Raw genomic sequence first — 22,852 nt, 5'->3', positions numbered from 1 at the left:
CCCTTCTCAGCAGCTGTCAGGGTATGTGAAGCAAACCCAATAGGCTTCTCTGATCAGTCCTCCATTGCATGTGAGAGAACTGCCCCGACTCCATAGGGCAAAGCATCACATGCAAGGGTGGTCTCCTTGTCTGGGTCATAGTGAACAAGCAGCTTCGCTGAGTGGAGGAGTTCTTTTACTTCCTTGAAAGCTTTCTCCTGCTCTTCACCCCACTGCCACTTAGTGTCATTGTGAAGCAGCTTATACAGTGGGGTCAAAACCCTTGAGAGGTCAGGAAGAAACTTGCCATAATAATCCACCATGCCCAAAAATGATCTGAGTTCCATGACAGTCTTAGGGCTTGGGGCCTCCTTAATAGCTCTCACTTTGTCCTCCACAGGGCAAAGCCCCTCAGCTGTGATCTTGTGTCCCAGGTAAGCCACATTCAATGCCAGTAACACACATTTTCCATGTTTTAACCTCAGCCCAGTGTCTTAGAGCCTCTTCAGCACCCGTTTTAAATTAGCCAGATGCTCCACCTCCGTAGACCCCGTGATCAAAATATTATCAATGTACACTGCTGCATGCGAAATCCCCTGCAGCAAAGTGTCCACTGTCCTTTGGAAAATGGCAGGGCTGGACGCCACTTCAAACACCAGACGAATGTACTTGAATAATCCCTTGTGCGTATTAATTGTGACATACTCCTTTGAATCCTCATCCAGCTGCAGCTGTTGGTAGGCGTGGCTCATGTGCAGCTTTGTGAACAGTTTACCCCCTGACAGGGTAGCAAACAGGTCATCCACCCGTGGCAATGGGTACTCCTCCAGCCTAGAGACTTGATTCACTGTAAACTTATAATCCCCACATATCCTCATCGTTTTGTCTGCCTTCAAAACTGGAACAATGGGAGCCGCCTACCTTGAAAACTGGATGGGCTCAATGATGCCCAGCCTCCGTAAACGTTCCAGCTCCTCCCCGACTTTGCCTTTCATGGCATAGGGCACCGACCTGGGCTTAAAAAAACGTGGTGTAGCCTCAGGGTCAACATGGAGTTTCACTGTCAGGCCCTTCAGTGTTCCTAGCTCGTCCCTGAAAACGTCACTGTACCGCTGCAGAATGTCCTCCGCCGTGTGTGCATACTTAATTTCATGCCAGTTTAGCCGGATTTTGCGAAGCCAATCGCAACCCAAAAGACTGGGCCCCCTGCCCTTAGCTATCACTAGCCTGGCTTCAGCCTTCTGACCCCCCGCTGAAATGTGCACATACAACACCCCTAAATGAGGTATGCGCTGCCCCATATAGGTCCTAAGTTTGAGCTTTGACTGTCTAATGGGAGGCAGGTTGGACCCCCATGTTCTCCTGTACGTCTCCTCACTAATGATCGATGCAGTAGCCCCCGAATCAATCTCAAACTTAATGTCCTTTCCCCTGACAGTGACTGTGGCATAATATGGTTCAGGCGGTTCCTCATCTGTTTCCACTCCAAACATGTAGGCACACGCTGCCTCTTCATCTGCTTCTTCTAGATGGTGTGTGGCTGCCTGAGCCTGTTGAGCTTTCCCCTGCCCAGGCTTAATCTTACCCTTTGAACTTCTGCACTTTTGAGCTAAATGTCCCTTTTTGCTACAAGCATGGCAGACAGCGTCTTTGAATTTGCAATCATTTGCATAGTGCGTCCCTCCACACCAGAAACATTCCACCCGCTTTGCCTGTTTACCAGTTTCCCTCCTGACTTGGTGCACTGCCGCCGACTGCGACCGCCCATGTCCTTTCTGGATATCCTTGACATTATTAGGAACCATCTCCATGCCTTGGGCAATCTCTAGGGCTTTCTTGAAAGTCAACGGTGGGGTTTCCCCTAACAGGAGGCATTGTATGCCATCATTATTAATGCCGCATACCAATCTATCACGGAGCATGTCTTCCAACACCGCTCTGAAATCACAATGCTCCGACAGCTGCTGAAGCTCGGTCACAAAATTGGCCACAGACTGACCTAGCTTCCTGAAACAGCTGTGAAACTTACACCGTTGGATTATCACAGAAGGTTTCGGATTTTAGTGGTTCCCCACGAGCTTGACCAGTTTGTTATATGGAATGTCCCCCGGTTTCCGCAGTGTGGCTAAATTCCTTATCAGCTTTTAAGTCTTTGCCTCACGCACACTCAGGAGAATAGAGTGCTTCTTAGCCTCCTCAGTTACTCCATTAGCACAGAAAAAGTGTCCCAACCTTTCCTTATACTCCGGCCAGTCCTCTGTTAACTCCACAAATTCAATGATAGTCCCAAACACAGCAATAAAAATGTGATGCCCCTTATCGGCGCTGCTGCTCCCGTTTGAAAGATGCCGACACGTTCACAAAACCAGTTCGCCAAAAATATGTGGCAACTTCTACTTTGAAAAAGGCACACTCGACAACTTCATGCCCAAAGAAACAACTTTATCTCGAACATCAAAACCGATATGTATATACAGAGACTTTCAGAACATGTACGGCATGGCAGGAACACTATATACAAAGCACACTGGAAGTAAAAAGAACGGCAGTGAAACCCCCCCCCCCCCATTATCCTAATTAGCATTAACTTACTTTTAATAATGCTCACATTACAACAAAAACCTTATTGTTTTTATTACCATACTTTGACCTCATTGCTTCATTTCACAAGACCAACTACAAGTTTTGATGAAGGGTCTGATTAAAGGTCTCATTCTGAAACATCAACTGTTTATTCATTTCCATAGATGCTGTCTGACCTGTAGAGTTCCTCCAGCATTGTGCATGTGTTGCTCTGAGTTACAGCATGCAGGATCTGAGTTAGCTCAGGTTGATCATTTATATAAGGACAATATGAGAAATTCTTAACTTGAGTCCAGTTCTCCCTCTATTATTGATGCAACTTCCACACTTATTTCTTTCTCATTAACTGCTAATTCCTACACAATTCTCGAGGATCAGCAAACCCCCAATGCTTGTTACTGAAAAAACACTTGTGATGGCTTAATAAACATGACAGTCCATGATGTGCACATTACTAAAGGCTCAGAGGAAGGCATGGGTACTAAGACTAACCTCTGCAGCTTTTGATAATGAACCCCCTGAGAAATATCCAAATACAATTAAATGTTCTTTTCTCAATCAAAGTGTCTGCAGAACACAGCTGGGCAATGCTGCAACACTATATTTGTTGTTTGGACTAATTAGAGAGTGTATTCTTCAACAGCCTGTACAATCTATTCATAAAAGGCAGTGGATGTTGTCTACATGGACTTTAGTAGGACGTTTGACAAGGCCCCACATGGAGGCTGGTCCAAAAGGTTCAGTCACTTGGCATTCAAGATGAGATAGTAAATTGGATTAGGCATTGGCTTTGTGGGAAAAGCCAGAGAGTGGCAGTAGAGGGTTGCCTCTCTGAATGGAGGCCTGTGACTTGTGGTGTGCCACAGGGTTTCCTTGTTGTTTGTCATCTATATGAATGATCTGGATGATAATGTGGTTAACTGGATCAGCAACTTTGTGGATGACACTAAGATTGAAGGTGTAGTGGACAGTGAGGAAGGCTATCATGTCTTGCAGAGGGATCTCCATCAGCTGGAAAAATGGGCAGAGAAATGGCAGATGGAATTTAATGCAGACAAAAGTGAAGTTCTGCACTTCAGTAGGACCAACCAGGGTAAGTTACACAATGAAAGGTTGGGCACTGAGGAGTGTGATAGAACAAAGGAATGTGGAAACACAGGTCCACAATCTGTTGAAAGTGAAGTCACAGTTAGTGCTGTAAAAGAAGTTTTTCACACAGTCACACACTATGAACCTTGGTCATAAATCAATGTATGGAGTACAGGAGGTGGGATGCAATGTTGAATGCACAACATATTGGTGGAACATAGAAGATTGGGAGGAGATTTGATAGAGGTATACAATATTATGAGGGGTATAGATAGAGTAAATGCAAGCAGGCTTTTTCCATTGAGGTTGGGTGGGACTACAACCAGAGGTCATGGGTGAAAGGTGAGAAGTTTAAGGGAAACACTTCTTCACTCAGAGAGCTGTAAGATTCTGGAATGAACTGCCAGCACAAGTGATGCATGTGTGCTCAATTTCAACATTTAGGAGAAGTTTGAGTAGGTACATGGATAGTCCCCGTGCAGGTCAATGGGAGTAGGCAGTTTAAATGGTTTCGGCATGGACTAGATGGGCTGAAGGGCCTATTTCTGTGCTGTACTTCTCGATGACTCTGTGACTATGACTCTATATAATTAGTAACTGCTCCTTACACACAATATCATTGTTTGAAGAGAAGTAGCCAAAATTGAAAAAAGGATGCATGATGCAACAGCAGCAAGGATGTGGCTGGGAACAGAAAAGTGAAAGTACAGACAAGAGGCTCAGTATTGCAATACCTTTTCAAATGCTCACACAAATCTAAATGGCATTTCCATAACTCCTCTCAGAAGGCTATGAAAATAGTTCTAGTCACCTCTGAAGGAAAACTCTCTCAGTTTTCCCTGCTCCTCTGTTCTGATTTTTCCTCACAGAATAACCTCTGAAGACAATACAGTGATGCAGTGGATGTTATATATTTGGATTTTCAGAAGGCCTTTGACAAGGTGCCACACATGAGGCTGCTTAACAAGATAAGAGCCCATGGAATTACGGGAAAGTTACATACGTGGATAGAGCGTTGGCTGATTGGCAGGAAACAGAGAGTGGGAATAAAGGGATCCTATTCTGGTTGGCTGCCGGTTACCAGTGGTGTTCCACAGGGATCAGTGTTGGGGCCGCTTCCTTTTACGTTGTACATCAACAATTTAGATTACGGAATAGATGGCTTTGTGGTTAGGTTTGCTGACGATACGAAGATAGGTGGAGGGGCCGGTAGTGCTGAGGAAATGGAGAGTCTGCAGAGAGACTTGGATAGATTAGAAGAATAGGCAGAGAAGTGGCAAATGAAGTACAATGTTGGAAAGTGTATGGTTATGCACTTTGGCAGAAAAAATAAATGGGCAGACTATTATTTAAATAGGGAAAGAATTCAAAGTTCTGAGATGCAACAGGACTTGGGAGTCCTCGTACAGGATACCCTTAAAGTTAACCTCCAGGTTGAGTCAGTAGTGAAGAAGGCGAATGCAATGTTGGCATTCATTTCTAGAGGAATAGAGTATAAGAGCAGGGATGTGATGTTGAGGCTCTATAAGGCGCTGGTGAGACCTCACTTGGGAGTACTGTGGGCAGTTTTGGTCTCCTTATTTAAGAAAGGACGTGCTGACGTTGGAGAGGGTACAGAGAAGATTCACTAGAATGATTCTGGGAATGAGAGGGTTAACATATGAGGAACGTTTGTCCGCTCTTGGACTGTATTCCTCGGAGTTTAGAAGAATGAGGGGAGACCTCATAGAAACATTTCAAATATTAAAAGGCATGGACAGAGTGGATGTGGCAAAGTTGTTTCCCATGATGGGGGAGTCTAGTACGAGAGGGCATGACTTAAGGATTGAAGGGCGCCCTTTCAGAACAGAAATGCAAAGAAATTTTTTTAGTCAGAGGGTGGTGAATCTATGGAATTTGTTGCCACGGGCAGCAGTGGAGGCCAATTCATCGGGTGTATTTAAGGCAGAGATTGATAGGTATCTGTGTAGCCAGGGCATCAAAGGTTATGGTGAGAAGGCAGGGGAGTGGGACTAAATAGGAGAAAATGGATCAGCTCATGATAAAATGGCGGAGCAGACTCGATGGGCAGAATGGCCTACTTCTGCTCCTTTGTCTTATGGTCTTATGGTCTAATACTTATATTATTTCCTAAAAATATGAATATCATTTTGACTCAGATGAGTTACTCCCTCTGCCAGTCAAATCTGGTGCCAACAAATACCTTTAAGTTGGAACCCAAGATCTTAACAAATCATAATGCTTCACTGTGAAACATTTTCCAGATTCCATTTCACGAGATTGTTCCTTCTTTTTCCCCTCAATTATATATACCTTTTAATATCATGCACTTTTGGAATAAAATTTCCTGATGGAACTGAGCTTCAGGCATAACATTATTTTTTTTAGTGCCAGCAGACAATAACTAAGAGCTTAATTATACCTCATTCCTCTGTTCATTTTGTTTCTAAGGAAAGCCAAAGTGTCTCCACCTACTGTGCTCCAAATTGGTGAGCTACCCCAATAACATTACCCAGCAGAACTCAGACAAAAAAATGAGTGATTGTGTTAACTGTCCAGCCAATATGCAGGCTGTAATAGTTCTCTAAGCCCCATGTAGAAATTTACTCTCAATGATGATTATCCCATTTATTGCTTGAACTTACAACAGTATCAAATCATGATATCAAATATTGGAAGAAACAAAGTGTAAAAATTTGCTAATGGACATAAGAATTAATCTCAAGCAAGCCAACTTCCAATGTTTCCTTTGCTTCAACTATACATTGTTACAAGCATTTCATTGCAAGAACTAAATGGATCTAAATGGATACAAAAGAGTAACAAATCAAGTAGTTGTATGAAAAGTCTTTGTTTACTGTTTTATCATAAGCCATGCATATCATGATTATAATTCCCAACTTGAGGTAAAATAAATTAAACTGGATTCTTACAAACTTAGAAAGTGATTTCTCCTTTGTATCTATTTATTTCTTGCAATGAAATGCTTCTAACAATGTATAGTTTAACTAAGGAAATGCATTGGAAACGCAAACACGAGAAAATCTGCAGATGCTGGAAGTTCAAGCAACACACACAAAATGCTGGTGGAACGCAGGAACCCTTCGTCTTGACCTGAAATGTCAACTGTACCTCTTCCTATAGATGGTGCCTGGCCTGCTGCGTTCCAAATGCATTGGAAGTTGGCTTTGCTTAAGATTAATTTTTATGTCCCTGTTAGCAAATTTTTTACACTTTGCTTCTTTCTTCCAATATTTAATATCACGATTTGATTAACCATTCAAATCTCACCTTAAAGTACTTAGCTTATCATTGTTACACCAAAATTAAGTACAAGGCCAACATTTGTCTCTAAAAATATTGTGGTGACTTCAAAAATAAATAGGGTAGTGTAAAATAACTCCTTGAAATATCAATAACCTTCTCACTATATATTATTTTAAACTCTCTAAGATCACTTAAAGTTTCCAGGGGTGGACCCCTAACTTTCCACATACAGTATGTATCTGTGCCATACTGCTCATGGCTCAATGACTCCATTAGCCTCCCGAATTAGCTGAGAACATTGGATGGTTGAATGGTTAATGGCTATGGGGCTAAACAACATTTGTGCTGTACTACTGTGCTCCAGAACAATCTGAACCTCTAGCCAAGATGCTCAGTGCAGTGACAACACTAGTAGCTATCCAACAATGTAAGAAGTCAAGGATTCTTCCCACCCCCATCATTCTACCTTCTCCTCCCAGCAGTATTATACAAGATGCAGAAGTTACTATAAGTTACAATAAATAAATCAGTAGTGCAAAAGAAGAAATAGTAAGGTAGTGTTCATGGACTGTTCAGAAACCTGATAGTGGAGGAGAAGAAGCTGTTCCTAAAACATTGAGTGTGGGTCTTTAGGCTCCTGTGCTTCATTCTTGATGATTGTAATTAGTAGAGGGCACATCTTGGATAGTTTGTGTCCTTAATGATAGATGCTGTCTTTTCAAAGCACTGCATTTGAAGATGTTCTCAATGGTGGGGAGACTTGTGTCCATGATGGAGCTGGCGGAGTCAACAACCCTCTGCCACTCCTTTAAATTTCAGTCAGATGAAAGAGCTGTTTGTGGGCTTCAGGCAGGGCAAAACAAAGGAACACATACCAATCCTCATAGGGGATTCAGAATTGGAGAGAGTGAGCAGCTTCAAGTTCCTGGGTGTCAAGATCTCTGAGGATCTAACCTGGTCCCAACATATTGATGTAGTTATAAAGAAGGCAAGACAGTGGCTGTACTTTATTATAAGTTTGAAGAGATTTGGCATGTCAACAAATACACTCGAAAACTTCTGTAATTGTACTGTGGAGAGCATTCTAACAGACTGCATCACTGTCTAGTATGGAGGGGCTACTGCACAGGGCCGAAAGAAGCTGCAGAAGGGTGTAAATCTAAGTCAGCTCCATCTTGGGTACTAGCCTACAAAGTACCCAGGACATCTTTAGGGAGCGGTGTCTCAAAAAGGCAGCATCCATTATTAAGGACCTCCAGCACCCAGGGCATGCCCCTTTTGCACTGTTATCATCAGGTAGGAGGTAGAGAAGCCTGAAGGCACACACTTAGCGATTCAGGAACAGCTTCTTCCCCTCTGCCATCCGATTCCTAAATAGATATTGAATCTTTGGACACTACCTCACTTTTTTTTTCAAAATATACAGTATTTCTGTTTTTGCACGTTTTTTAAAAATCTATTCAATATGTAATTGATTTAATTTACTTATTTTTTATTTTATTTGTTATTATTTTTATTTTTTTCTCTGCTAGATTATGTATTGAACTGCTGCTGCTAAGTTAACAAATTTCACATCACATGCTGGTGATAACCGACTTCCCACCTCTCCCAGAAGCTCCAAGAGTCTCCCACATATCGGTAGTGGCTCCCTGACGCCCGGAAATTATATACAATATCCCGGAAATAGATTTTTTTGAGAGGGAGAGCGAGCACCCTGATTGGTCTCTCTTCATGCTAAGAGTGGTCCCCAACCACCGGGCCATGAGGACACAATATGATTTGGGGATATGAAACGATATGAGTCATTTGCACCTTACCTCATTCCCTGTCACGCACTGTTGAACTTGAATGCACGCGAGGTCATTACCCGCGCGTCATCCATGTCAGCGCGGTAAAAAGATCAACTCCTTGAGCTTGTAAATGATGGCAGGCTGAAAAGTATGTTTGACATAACATCTCTGCTGGTATTCTGGTTCAAAGTCAAAGCTAAGTATCCTGAGATAGCCACGAAAGCACAGAAAACGTTGCTTCCATTTCCAACATCATATCGCTGCGAAACGAAGTTTCCTGCAATGAATGCAACGAAAACTAAATTGCGGAATAGACTGGACATAAGGAACCCCCTTCGAGTATCGCTGTCTCCCCTCACCCCTCGATGGGACCGTCTTGTTGCAGGAAAACAAGCCCAGGGCTCGCACTGATTCAGCGATATTGGTGTGTTGCAATGATTTTGTATGTTCATACGGGGAAAATATGCGCTGTGTGTTTAATATCCAAACATTACTTAAAATATTATGATGCTATTGACTTATCACCTATATTCCGGTCGTGATTAACATCCCCCCCACCCCACCGGTTGGCCGGTCCACAAGAATATTGTCAATATTAAACCGGTCTGCGGTGCAAAAAATGTTGGGGACCCCGCTAAGTAAACCTATCAGTTTTCTCTGTGGGCGGGCTTTACAGTCGACCTCAAAAATAATGATAGTGTTGCTCGTTTGCAACAGTGACTTTTCTATTGCCCATTGTGGGTTAAGATGTAAAAGACATGTTGAGGTGAGTTTAACAGGTGTCATTACAGCATAGCTAACGTTATTTAAACTAGCTGGCTAGCTGCTAAGGTCCTACGTGATGAGGCCAAACTCCCTGTAGACTTGCTTAAAGCTGTAATGGAATAAACATGATAATATAATATAAGTACATATTTTATGTCACATTTGCTGAATATACCCAACTTGGTTTACAGATTAGGCAAAATCACTAAACAAAGTATTACATACACCCTTGGAGGTCGACGGGGGGGGGGGGATATGGTGTTGCGGGGGGGGGGGCGGTGCTACCTCCCTGAAATGAGTTTTTGCTGGGTGGGATGTCTGTGATAATAAACCTGATTCTGAAATCCTGTAATTGGAGCCTCCATACCAGATAGTGATGCAACCAGTCAGAATGCCCTCCACCATATATCTGTAGAAATGTGCTAGTGTATGGTGACATACCAGATCTCCTTAAACTCTAATCAAGCATAGCCATTGGTCATTACTGTGGTTGTATCAGTGTTGGGCACAGGATAGATCTTCTGAGACAATGGCACCCAGAAACTCGAAGCTCCTCATCTTTTCCACCACTGACTCCTTTATGAGGATTGGTGTGTGTTCTCCCAACCTCCCCTTCCTGAAGCCCACAATCAATTCCTTAGTCTTGCTGACATTGAGTGCAGGATTGTTGTAATGGTGCCATGCAACCAGCTAATATACCTTGCTCCAGTATGCTTCTTTGTCACCGTCTGAAATTCTGCCAACAACAGTGGTGGTTGTCAGAGAATTTACAGATCGTGTTTGGGCTGTGCCTAACCACACAGGTATGAACATACAGAGTAGAGCAATAGGCTAAGCACTGTTTGATAGTGACTATGAGACATTCTGGCTTGCATAGGCCAGATGTACGAACACTACCTCAAGACAATAGAATTATTTCAATCATCAAAAGCCTAGCCACCATTACATAGCATACTACAGTGTACCAGGTAAGAGGAGAGATATTGATGTTGAGAAACAATAGCTGAAGACCTCGAAATTAGAATCAGACACTTCAAGTGCAGGAATTATTTCCCATTTCACGGAGGTTGCCTGGAATATTGCATTTCCCAATATTTTCTATTTTTGATTCATATTTGCAGCATCTGCAATTTCTTTCATTTCCACAGAAACACAGACTGCTGAGATGTGTGAGATGTCTCAATCCTACAATAAGATTATAGAAAGTATTAGCTAGCACCTCAACATGATCACATTCATCTCTATAAATCAAAGTACTGAGATGTTATGTTGAAGCTGTATAAGACTTTGGTGAGGCCTAATTTGGAGTATTGTGTGCAGTTATGGTCACCTACTTACAGGAAAGATAATACGGTTGAAAGAGTACAGAGAAAATTTACAATGATGTTGCTAGGTCCAGAGGACATGAGTTATAAGGAAAAGTTGAACAGGTTAGGACTTTATTCTTTGGAATGTAGAGTTTGAGAGGAGATTTGATAGAGAAATACATAATTATGAAGGGTATAGATAGGATAAATGCAAGCAGGCCTTTTCCATTGAGGATGGGTAGGATTGTAAACAGAGATTATGGGTTAAGGGGCAAAGGTGAAAAGTTTAAGGGGAACATGAGAGGTAACCTCTTCACTCAGAGGGTTGTGAGAATAGGGAATGAGCTGCCAGCACAAGTGGTGTATGCAAGCTTGATTTCATGATTTAATAGAAGCTTGGATAGGTACGTGGATGGTACGGGCACAGAGGGCTATGGTCCCAATGCAGGTTGATTAGAGTAGGCCGTTTAGATGGTTCAGCATGGACTAGATGGGCCAAAGGTCCCATTGCTGTGCTCTACTTATTTATGACTATGACTTCCTTCCATTCAAGACCTTTGTAGAACTGGCACAAGGGTTATCAGCTTGGTTATTGAAAGACTTTTTGTGTTTCAATGAAACAGATCAGTGTTATTATCTGAGGCAGAGACCACACTTTTCAGTTTTAATCCAACTCTACTGTACATTATGGAGCTAACACTGGCTTCAATTTTCATTCACATTAGCACCCCATTAGCAATACTCAGATCTGCCGACTGTGCATGTGTTGTTGACTGTGCATGCACAGTGCTCTCTTTCTCTCTCACTGCAAGTGAATACACAAGTTAAAACCACCACCCACATGCATGCTTTTATTCAATTGATTTGTAGTTGTGCACAGACAATAGCAAATTCATCTTTCACAATCAATCCCTTTTAAGGATTGTTTTAATTTTCTAAATATACCTTTTAATGAATAATATAGATAACTGTGCTCAAGTACAATCTTTCCAAATCCATGACTTTTTTTTACAAGGAAATTGTTTATGTACGAGTATTTTTAAGTGTTTGCTCTTGCATTGGACAAATAAGCGAGAATGGGTACACTGTGTAGATTCCAACTATACTACATTATTGTAATGAGAAAGTGAAGTTTCTCAAGGACCTAATAGTGTGGGTATTATATTTTCTGAGCTGTCTTCCAGTACCCATCACTGCCTGAGGACCACCCTACCTTCATTGTTTATATTTCACAATATCTCCTTAGTAACAAAATGAAGATCTGCACATTCATGCTGTCTCCTGATGCAGAAGAGAAGCCTAACAAAGGAGTTTGAAACTTCTATCCCTACATTCTTCCCACACAATCCAAAACAGTTATTTCACTTCAACTTCAGGCAGATCTCCAGTTCACACAGCTATTGAAGAAGTGACAAATATTTTACTTCTTCATTGTGCTTCCCATGGAAAGGAGGTATCACTGGGCAGTTACTGATTATACACTTACTGATTATAAAGTGAAAGGAGTTACACATAGAAACTAAAACAAGAGGCAGGATATCCTCTGTCAACAACGATCCATCATCTCATTCCCACTCTCCTCCCTATACCACTGTGTCCATAAATCCATCAACCTACATGCATTTCCACATCCAACGACTTTGTCTTCTCATTCTTCTGTGGTAGAGAATACTACAGGTTACTACTTTCAAAGTGAAAAATTTGTCCTCGTCTTGAGTCCCAAAAGTATTGTCCATATCAAAGATTCATAAAGTTATACAGCACAGAAACAAGTCCTTTGTTCCAACTCGCCCATGCTGACTGAGTTGCCTACCTGAACTAGTTCCATTTGCCTGCATATGGCCAACATCCCTCTCAACTATTTCTATTCATTTACCTGTTCAAATGTCTTTTAAACATTATGATTGTACATGCTTCTGCAGATTCCTCTGGCAGCTCATTCCATATATCCATCACCCTCTGCAAGAAATAACCTCAGATCCCCTTAAGTTGTTTCCCCCTCCCCTTAAACCCAAGCTTTATATTCTGGGATAAATACTGCGACCATTCACCTTTTGATGCCCCTCATTATTCGAAATGTCTCCTAGAAGGTCATCCCTCAGTCTTTTACATTCCAGGGAAAAAGGTCCCAGGCTATTAAGTTCCTTCTTATAATGCTAGCCTCCAGCCCTGCTAACAACTTGTGAATCTTTTCTGCATCCACTTCTGCTTAAAAGCATCCGTCTTATTGCTGGGTGACTAAAACTGCACACAACACTCCAAATTCCAGTCTTGCCAATGTCTAGAACAGTTGTAACAGAGTGTCCCACCTCTTACTCAATACCCTGACCAACAAAGACAAGCATATGCATCTTCACCATCTTGCCTATCTGTATCACCACTTACAGGGAGCTATGTACCTGTACTGCTTTCTCTTTGTTCTGTAAGTCTCTCCACAGCCCTGCCATTTACTGTTCAAATCCTGTTCTGGTTTAACTTAACAAACTGCAGCACCTCACACTTGGCTGAGCTCAACTCCATCTGCCATTCCTTGGCACACTTTTCCAGTTGATTGACATCCTGTTGTAATCTTAGATAATATTTCTGTATATTATACCACAAATGTTGGTGTCATCTGCAAACCTACTAACCATGTCAACCATATTCTCATCCAAATGGTTAAAACTGTCCAAATTACTAATAAACAACAGAGGACCCAACACCAAACCCTACTACACATATAAGGTAGCAAAAGTGAGTGGGAAGTTGGATGATTGGGAAGCTTTTAAAAATCCAACAAAAGGCAACTTAAAAAGCTGTAAGAAGGGAAAAGATTAAACATGATGGCAGACTAGTCAATAATATAAAGCAGGATACCAAAAAGTTTTTTCAGTTGTATAAAGATTAAAAGGGAGGTGAGAGTTGATATTGGACCGCAGGAAAATGATGCTGGTGAGGTAGTAATGTGGAGGATAAAAAGGGCAGATGAACTTAATGGGTCTTTGTGTCTGTCTTCACTGTGGAAGTCACTAGCAGTGTACCAGAGGTCCATGCATGTCAGGGACCAGGAGTGAATGCCATTGCAATTGGATAGCTCAGTCGGGATCCCATGTAATTACACCTTTTAGAGCATCTTACCATGTGGGATCTTGTCAAAAGCTGTTAAGATCTACCTAGACCATGTCATTCTTCTTGTTCACCTTTTCAAAAAACAATCACATTTGGAAAATATAATATCCCACACACAAAGCTATGCTGACTATGTCTAATTAATCCATGCTTTTCCAAATTCAGAAGTTAAATATCACCAGCATACGTCATGAAATTTGTTGACAGGTAGATCCTGTTTCTCAGTATTCCCTTCAGTAACTTTCTATCATTAATTTTAGGCTCATCAATCTGTGATCCCTGACTTGTCCTTACAGCCCCTTCTTAAATAAAAAGCACATTAGCCACTCCTAGTTTACTGGTATCTTCATTCATAAGAGCAGAATTGCCCCATTTGGACCATCAAGTCTGCTGCACCATACAATCCTGGCTGTTTTATTATCCCTCAACCCCATTCTCCTGCCTTCTCCCTGTTACTTTTGACATCCTGACTAATCGAGAACTTAATAACCTCGACTTTAAATATACCCAATGACTCGTCCTCCACAATTGTCTATGGCAATAGATCCAGATTCATCACCCTAGGTCTAAAGTAATTCCTCCTCATCTCTATTCTAAAGAGATGTCTTTTTATTCTGAAGCTGTGTTCTCTGGTCCTCAACTCCTGCACTACAGGAAACATCCTCTCTGTGTACACTCTGTCTAGACCTTCCAATATTTAACAGGTTTCAATGAGCTTCCTCCTCATTCCTCCACACTCCTGCAAGTACAGGCCCAGAGCACTGAAAACTCATCATACATTAAGTCTTTCATTCCTGGGATGTACCCAGTTGATTGCAAATCAACTTACAAATCAAAATCAGAGCAATATTTACTATGGTTATGGATTCATAAAATTCACTATAGCCAGGATCACAAATCCAGGACATCTGTTTCACCACATTTCTCTTTCTGCTGTCTCCTTTTTTTTTAAACCAGTGGTCTCTGGCATTCACAGCTTTCCAGAAATAAAAATATAATGGTTACAAAATGTGAAACTTAATCATAAAGATCTCAATGCTAGGAAGCAGAGTTTATTCACACCGTAATCAAAAAATTGGGTGCTTTATCTTGTACCATCATGTCTTCATATATTACAGAATTGAATTCCCCATATTCTGAACCAATTAACAATGTGTCGAAAGAGGGAAAAAAGTGCTAATTGATTATACTAGGTTTTTCACAAGTAGGCTTAATCTCGTAATTTCTTGCCAAAATTGTTGAATTTCAAGGTGATCCTAGAAAAATATGATGTCATTTAGATTGATATCACCTCTCAGAGTTATCAGTCTCATCTCTTGCACCATATTTGACTGTGACTCCATAAAATAGAACTTCCCAAATCTAAACAGGTCAAATTGAGCCTATCAAATTTGAAAAGGTCCTGGTTTCTCTTTAACAACCAATCAGAATTAGATCATATCTTGTAAGAAAGTGGTATTCCAGAAAGACAACATTTGAGTTAATTCTTTACTGGACTGACTTGAGCTTCTGACAAAAAGCAGTCCTTTCCAGTAATTTATCAAATCATTACTCATCACGGTCAATTAGTAGCTTCCCATTTTCCATTCTTCCTGTTCCCAAGAATTTTGGCTGAATCACTTGTATAACGGCACAGCATTCAAGAAATATAGAACTAGCACACACCAGAGTCACTGGTTTTCAGTGATTTTATTTTAAAGATATACATTCTACAGAGGAGAAAAATACTTGAATATTATTGTTCTGAAAAATGTTATGTCATCTTTGTACTTTTACTGGCATTTTTGTCTAACTTGCTATGGAAGATTGGTCATTTACATTAGAGTATATGAAATTCCCTAGCTGACTCACTTGCTTTTATTTCATGTGAAGCTTACTTAAACAAAGCAATGTGAAAAAGAAGAAATGTGTGACAAGGTCAGTATATGCTGTATGCTTTGCTGAAAGTGAGTCAGACATAACCTTATGACCACCCATTCAAAATGTCTGGCAAAATAAACCATTTTAATAAATACCTTTCTATAATTTTGCTGCTGTTTTGTGCAACTTTTAACAAGCTGCCTTAGATGAGTAAATAGCCAGAGATCTTTTCCCAGGGCAGAAATGGCAAATACAAAGGGATATAATTTTAAGGTGACTGGAGGAAAGTATGGAGGGGATGTCTGAGGTCAGGTTTTTACACAGAGAATGGTGGGTGCATGGAACATCCTGCCAGGGATGGTGGTAATGTTGGATACAATAGGGACATTTAGGAATCTCTCAGATAGGTATCTAGATTTCAGAAAAATGGAGGGATATATAGGAGGGAAGTTTTAGATTGATCTGAGAGTTGGTTAGAAGGTTGGCTCACATGCTTAGCAATTAACAGTGTTACAGAACAGGGAATTAGCTCTGTTGGGACAAACTAAACTTTATTGACATGGAGGGTGTTTCCAAGCTTATTAGCATTTCAAAATGCTTCCTGTTTAGTCAATCATGACTGTGGGCCTAGACTTGGACATTATTACATGGGCTACAGGAGCTTATCTGCTTGGAAAGACCTTTATTAATGAGAATATGTTTTCCTAACCAGTAGTGGATTAGTTTGGCATAAATAGAAAATAAAGGTGCAGTTTGCCAAAATGATTGATGCTTAAAATCTGACAACCTTGAGAAATAGGGGACTGCAAACCTCACAATGGGTTAATAGTGGCTTGTGACTTTAGTTCTGGAAATGGTATTTGATACTTAAATATCTGATATCCTCAACATAAACCTTTATACTTGTCTGTCTGTCTGTCTGTCTGTCTCTCTCACACACACAAAGATCTCTGAAACCTTAAAAATTCTAATTATATTACTCAGTGCTTTTGGAAGTGGTTCAAAAGAGCCGGGTTCCAAGAAAACTGCAAATCTCAAATGCAATGATTAAACATAGAGATTCTTTTGTTGTAACAGCTATCACAAAACAATAACACAAGTTGTGGCAAATTCAATTTTCAACCTTCATTTAGCACCACACCAGTTCAGAAGCATATTTCCTTTTCTATCTCTACAACTATAGGTCAAAATTCCCCAAGAAATTTTGGGAAGAAAATCTTATCCTCACATCTTGTTTCTATTGAAAGAGTGTGTAAACTTTTTTTGATTTATTCTGCATTTACCTTTCTCGCAGATTGCAAACATTTTAAAACATTATCAATCTCACACTCAAAGGAAAGATGTGTTGAGGCATAAAAGTCAATTCAATTAAAATAATTGAATCACTCAAATAATTGAGTGGTATGCAAAATTTTAATCTGATTTTTAAATTTACTTTAGCCTTTTATATATATAGAAATATCAGTTTGTAAAGAAATAGCAAAAAATGAACATAATTTATTTTGTAATTTGTGGGAGAACTATAATGTAGTGTGCAATTATAAGATAATTTATGCCTTATTAAAGGGTGATCAGATTATGATGGCCAAATTCCATTAAAATATCCAAATAAAAGGAGAAAATTGTCACAAAAAGAATTTGAAAATACAAGATGTAATACTCTTAAAAGACAGGTGTGACTCTGAAAAAGTTGTTTAGTCATGTGGTAGAAATTAATACCATCACAAGAAGCCAAAATGTGATTTATAGGAAATGTTTTTAGTAATTGCAGGGAATCCATAAATCAGCAGCATTTGTTTCTACTAAATGTTCAGTTAAAACAGTTTAAGATTTTACTATTTAAAATTTTAGAATTTATAAGATATTGTTACAGGCAGCTCTAACCTGTAGTTTTACGTCTTTGGTATTAACGCAGCTAATTAGGGGGTACTCTAATTGTTAACATAGATAATGATTAATGATAATTAAAGTGTCAAAGTTTCACCGATTGGATTTTAGTTGAGAAAAGCACAAATTAAAATAGCTTTTTTAAAGTTTTAACCCCAATATGGGATGAATGTAGAACGCACTCACTGTCCATCTTTCAAGTCCATTTTTTAAAAAAGCATATGGGGTTCGTTTAGATCGTCTGGTCAACTTCCCACTCGGAGCAAATGTTAGAGAGCGTAGTGCGGAATTTTGACCACAAGTCAGATAGCAAGTATGGAAGTTCAGAACCATTCACACCTGTAGATTTTGAGAGTAGCAAGATATGTTAGAACAAACCTTGATGGGCAATTCTGCCGTGGTGAAAATTTATGCTAATAAATCATATGCAGAATGCAAGTCCTATCCGGATGAGATTAGAACCAGTTTTAACATATCTGACTGACCTGCAACACTGTAATCACAGTCATTCCTAAACACCAGTATTCTGTACTTCACAAGATGGAAGTTTCATCTATTTCTGTAGCCAACCATTGAAGAATTTACCGATATACCTCCTGAAGGAGGCAAAGGAAAAGCTTTATGCTTAAAAATAGGGCTTGTTTCCACAAAGTGGTTGTTGTAACATGCACCAGGTCACACGCGCAGGCCAATACATCCCCACACAAAAAGATCTATTTAGACCTGCGGTTGAGAACATACAAAGCGAACAATTATTCAGCCGTTCGTGCAGCGAGGAAGCTGCATTCGCTCACGTACTCGCGAATGAATTACAAGCCACCAAAAAGGCACGACTCCGAAACCGCACGTAGACGCGATGATTCAGTCTGCGCCGACAGCAGCGTGCGCGGCAGTCCGAGAGGAGAATGAGAAGGCAGATACAGCGAACGGAGTCTCCCACTAGTTGCCTTGCTCCCGACAAGGCGATGCCGCCCTCAATAAGTGGCTGCACGCGGCCGCGATGCAACGCCAATTGTTCTCCATGGCAATGGGCGGCAGCCGGGGAAGAATGCACCTTCCTCCTGAAACGCCTTGTGCTAGATCTCATAGGTAAGCTAGCTCTGAATTTATTCCGGCTACATGTATGTTTACTCGTTATTAATACAATTGCTTGAACTTGAGAATGGTTTTGTTTTAAGACGCACACCTTATCCAAGTGAATATATTTCAGAAGATCTTCACCAGTTATGAAGAGTATTTGGATATCTTGAGGTCCTGAAAAGTAATTTGAATACTCAGTGTGGAGCATTTTGAAAATCAAAGTTCCATATTTATTTCAAGGATATGTCGGTGCCAGAAGCATATTATTGAGTCTGCATGTATTTTGAGGAGACTTGTAATTTTATAAAAGTCCTTTATAAATGTTATTATTCTCTGAACTAAAATATTATATTTTAGCCTTGAAAAGACTTGCCCATCTACCCCATTTTTTTTTGCTAGGGAATCTATCATGTTGCTTACCTCAAGTCCTTCCACATTATCATCTTCTGCCCTTTGAAGATCTTGTTTACCTATCTAAATACCCCTCAAGTTCTATTGCAACTTACCATTGCTATGGACTTGAACCAGCATCTATAAGAGCACCTTTGATCTAATTAATAACAATGCATAATATCTCTAACATTCTAATTCTAAATCCAGATATCAACACCATCTCAAATGCTTGAGTCAACAGACTCGAACATAATGAGAAAGCTATTAACCAACTTGCTCACTTGCCTTCTAAAATGCCACGGGACAGATATACCTGTAAACATTTCTCTTTCAGTAAAGACCTTATATTGTGCTCTTTTTGTGCCTCTTCGGTATTAATTGCTGTCTTCCAAACTGCACCACAAACGTCCCTCTCTAGGATTGGTGGTTTTCCATCGTGCCTAGCGATGACAGAAATCTTGTGTGGGAGAGTTTTTAAAAGTGGAAAGTCGATGCACTGGGGTAGTTTCCACTCTCTCAACTCCGGGTCCAAACTGGGGTCTTCCTTAGTTACGGTGGATGACCATGGGGTATTCTGTGCTTTGATATGCTCTTCGCTCTCCATGGAGCGTTGCAGAACGCCTTCCTAGCTGTTGGATCATGCTGTAGATCTCATCCGCTCAATCTGCCGGAGCATACTTCACATGCTGGGACAGGCATGCTGTCCCCTTCTCACCAGGGTACGAGGCCGCCGGCTACCTGGTGCTTCAGCGGGCCTGGCGAAGCGTGGTATCGGGGTGTGGCCACTGTCGCATGCAAATAGCTACTTGGAGCCACAGTATTGTAGCGCCAAGAATTATTCAAGATCATATCATCAATATTTCTGCAAACCCTTATCCCTATTTTCACTATGTTGAGCTTATTAAGCTAGCTTTTATTATGGAGTACAAACTCTATTCAAGACCATTATAATGTTCTTATAATAAAATTGCACCCACTCTTTATTTCATTCAAATATTCTTCCATTGTTATATTTTTATCTCTTTTAGAATACTTAGCTTTGAAATTGCTGTCTTAACTTACAAGAAAATCCAAAACGTTTTTATTGCCTCAGTAGCAGGATTCTGCCCTTATTGGTAGCCTGTTCTCCCTTCTTCAGCCCTTTTTGCGCCCACCTGGCTTCACCTATCACCTGATAGCTTGTCCTCCTTTCCCTCTACCCATTTTTTAAAAATTCTGGCACCTTTCCCTTTCCTTTCCAGTCGTGATGAAGGATCTTGGCCCTCAACAGAGACTGTTTATTCACTTTAATAGATGCTCGCTGACCTGCTGAGTTCCTCCAATATCTTGCGTGTGTTGATCGAGATTTCCAGCACCTGCAGACTCGCTTGTGTATTTTGTATACTATTCCCTGGTAAAGTTAGGTAAATGCAGAAACTATTTTAGAATCAGATTAATTATCACTGATGCAGATGATGTGATAATTGTTGTTTTGTGGAATAGTTACTACAGATCACAAAAAAAATTCTGTGTTCATCAGGATGAAGTTTTTAAAAATTTAAGTATTAATTTTCAGGCCAGATGTACATTCTTCAACAGTATATCTGATGTTATGACCTAAATCTCTATCAGTTTAATTTCTAAACTTATTTTCATCAATCAGTGCTTGTAAACATTTGCCAACCATTGCACCTCTGTTTTCTTTTGAATAAATCTGGATTGGCAAATTTTAGTGTCTTGGTTAACCTCCCTTTGTATTTTGATTTTTTTCCAGGAATATATGTATTTATGCAGTGCTAATATATTGGTTTACACTTCTGTCTTTATCATCCAGCTCAAATCTTCATCATTCATCACTCTGAGAGTCTACAGCTTACTCCAATGTCCCCAGGTATTCCATAAGTTCCAGTCTAAACACATGGACTACCAGGAATAACTTCTTGTCAAGTCCATTGTTTTGAGCCCAATGAATGAAAAAACTTTTTTTCAAATTCCTTATTTCATCTTACTGAATATATTTTCTACATTATAGTTTGCACTATCTACTGTTGCAATACCAGGTTTCCTTTTGTAAATGGAACTCATTTCCTACAAATTTTTGTGTTCCCATCCCAACTTTTCTCAGAGACAAATCCAAAGTGTCCCCTTAAGTTATGACTGATTTGGTCTGGTTCCTTTTTTTTTTCTTTTTATCCTGCTTAGTTTTCACTTTATTTTCTGGTGGAACACTTTGAATTGTTATTGTTAGATGATGAAAAAATGTGGACATGTCATTCAAATTGTCCTGTTTGTTTCTTTTAATGGCAAAATAGCAATTATTTCAAGGACCAGCTTTCAATCTTTGGCAGCTAGAAGTGCATATTTTAAAACATTTTCAATAATAATGAAATGCTTCAAGTTCATTTTTTTAGGAAGCTGACTTTTCCCTTGAGAGTGAAATCAGCTGTTTTATGAAATCAGCATGCAAATTAATAGTTGTTGTCTGCTGTTGGCTTAGCCTGTTATTTTATTTAAAAATTGGTTAGCAATAGTATTCAAGTGACAAAATCGCATAGAAAATTGGTATTTTTTGTCACAAGGCATCAGATTTTATTAAAGTGCTTCATTTGGTTTATAATGCTTGTGTTTAACTGTTGTGTTCAATTATATTTTGGATGTGAATGCCTGAACATCTATGGACATTGCGGGAATGTTTTTTTTCCAAGGATTCCATTTGTTTCCTGCAAATGGGTTGCTGTTGATTGAACAGATCCACACTTTGAACTTCCTAAAACAAAATTTTGAACTTTAATGTAGGGAATGAATATTGGAATGGAGCTCTATTACAGAAATTCTGTGGGCACAATTTTTATTTTCTTTATCAACAGGTTTTGAAACAAATCAGTGCCATAATAGTACAGTATTGTGGGATGAGAAATGCCATGTCTCCCCTACATTATTTCCACACCTCTCTGAAATAAGCAAACTTACTCTAGGTTCATTAAAGCGCAGGAGGAAAATACTTATTAATGACTTGAATAAAGGGACTTGTGTAAATGTAGTTGTGTTTGTTCATGATATGAAGCTAGCTAGGAAGTTAGAGAACTGGAATCTCCCCAGCCCTTAACATTTAAACTAATTATTTCCAGCTGTGTAGACATCCTGACTAGAGACTTTTTTTAACCTCAACAAATCAGAATTCCTTATTCTGTACAAAATACCTTTAACAAAAGATCACAGCAATCTTGATGAAACTGTTCACAAGTAGAACAACTTGTTCTCAACCCTTTTATGAGCTAATCCCTGTATCTATTTGCTGTCATCTGAGCAATCACTCCATTGCTCATATAGAGTGTGAGTATTGTTGAAGTACAAAGGGATCTGGGAGACCTAGTACACTAAACACAAAGGATTGGCGCAGATTTAGGAAATCAATTGGGATTGGAATACTCTTTACTGCAAGGGGTAAGGAGTATAAAAGTATAGAAGTCTCGGTACAACTTTAGAGAGCAGTGTACCTGGAGTACTGCGTACAATTTTGGCCTTGATAATTAAGAAAACATGTCATTCTATTGGAGGCTGTTCGGAGTTCCTGCTCTGGGTTGATTTTTTTTTTCTTAGGGTGGAGGGTGTTGATGTAGAAAGAAAGGTTGTGCCCACTGAGATTTAGAAGGATGAATGGGAGCTGATCTTGACAAAACATATGAATCTAAGAGGAAAAACAGAATAGATGTAGAGAGCGCATTTCTCTTACTGGAGTTGTCTAGAACTAAGCAGTGTAGGTTC

At 40.0% G+C, this 22,852-nt stretch overlaps 1 long non-coding RNA gene across 7 annotated transcripts in view; it reads left to right on the top strand.

The window, feature by feature from the left end:
* The first annotated feature begins 18,517 nt into the window (after positions 1-18,517).
* Positions 18,518-22,852, top strand: part of LOC140201232 (uncharacterized) — a 140,905-nt gene continuing 136,570 nt past the window's right edge. For all 7 annotated transcript variants that reach the window (XR_011886797.1, XR_011886799.1, XR_011886798.1 and 4 more), the window contains exon 1: positions 18,518-18,724. This is a non-coding gene — a long non-coding RNA (uncharacterized lncRNA). The remainder of the gene's footprint in view (positions 18,725-22,852) is intronic.

The sequence above is a fragment of the Mobula birostris genome, chromosome 8, assembly GCF_030028105.1.
Source record: "Mobula birostris isolate sMobBir1 chromosome 8, sMobBir1.hap1, whole genome shotgun sequence".
Taxonomy (NCBI): domain Eukaryota; kingdom Metazoa; phylum Chordata; class Chondrichthyes; order Myliobatiformes; family Myliobatidae; genus Mobula; species Mobula birostris.
The sequence above is the reverse complement of the archived record's forward strand: the minus strand, read 5'-3'. Positions and strand labels throughout refer to the sequence as shown.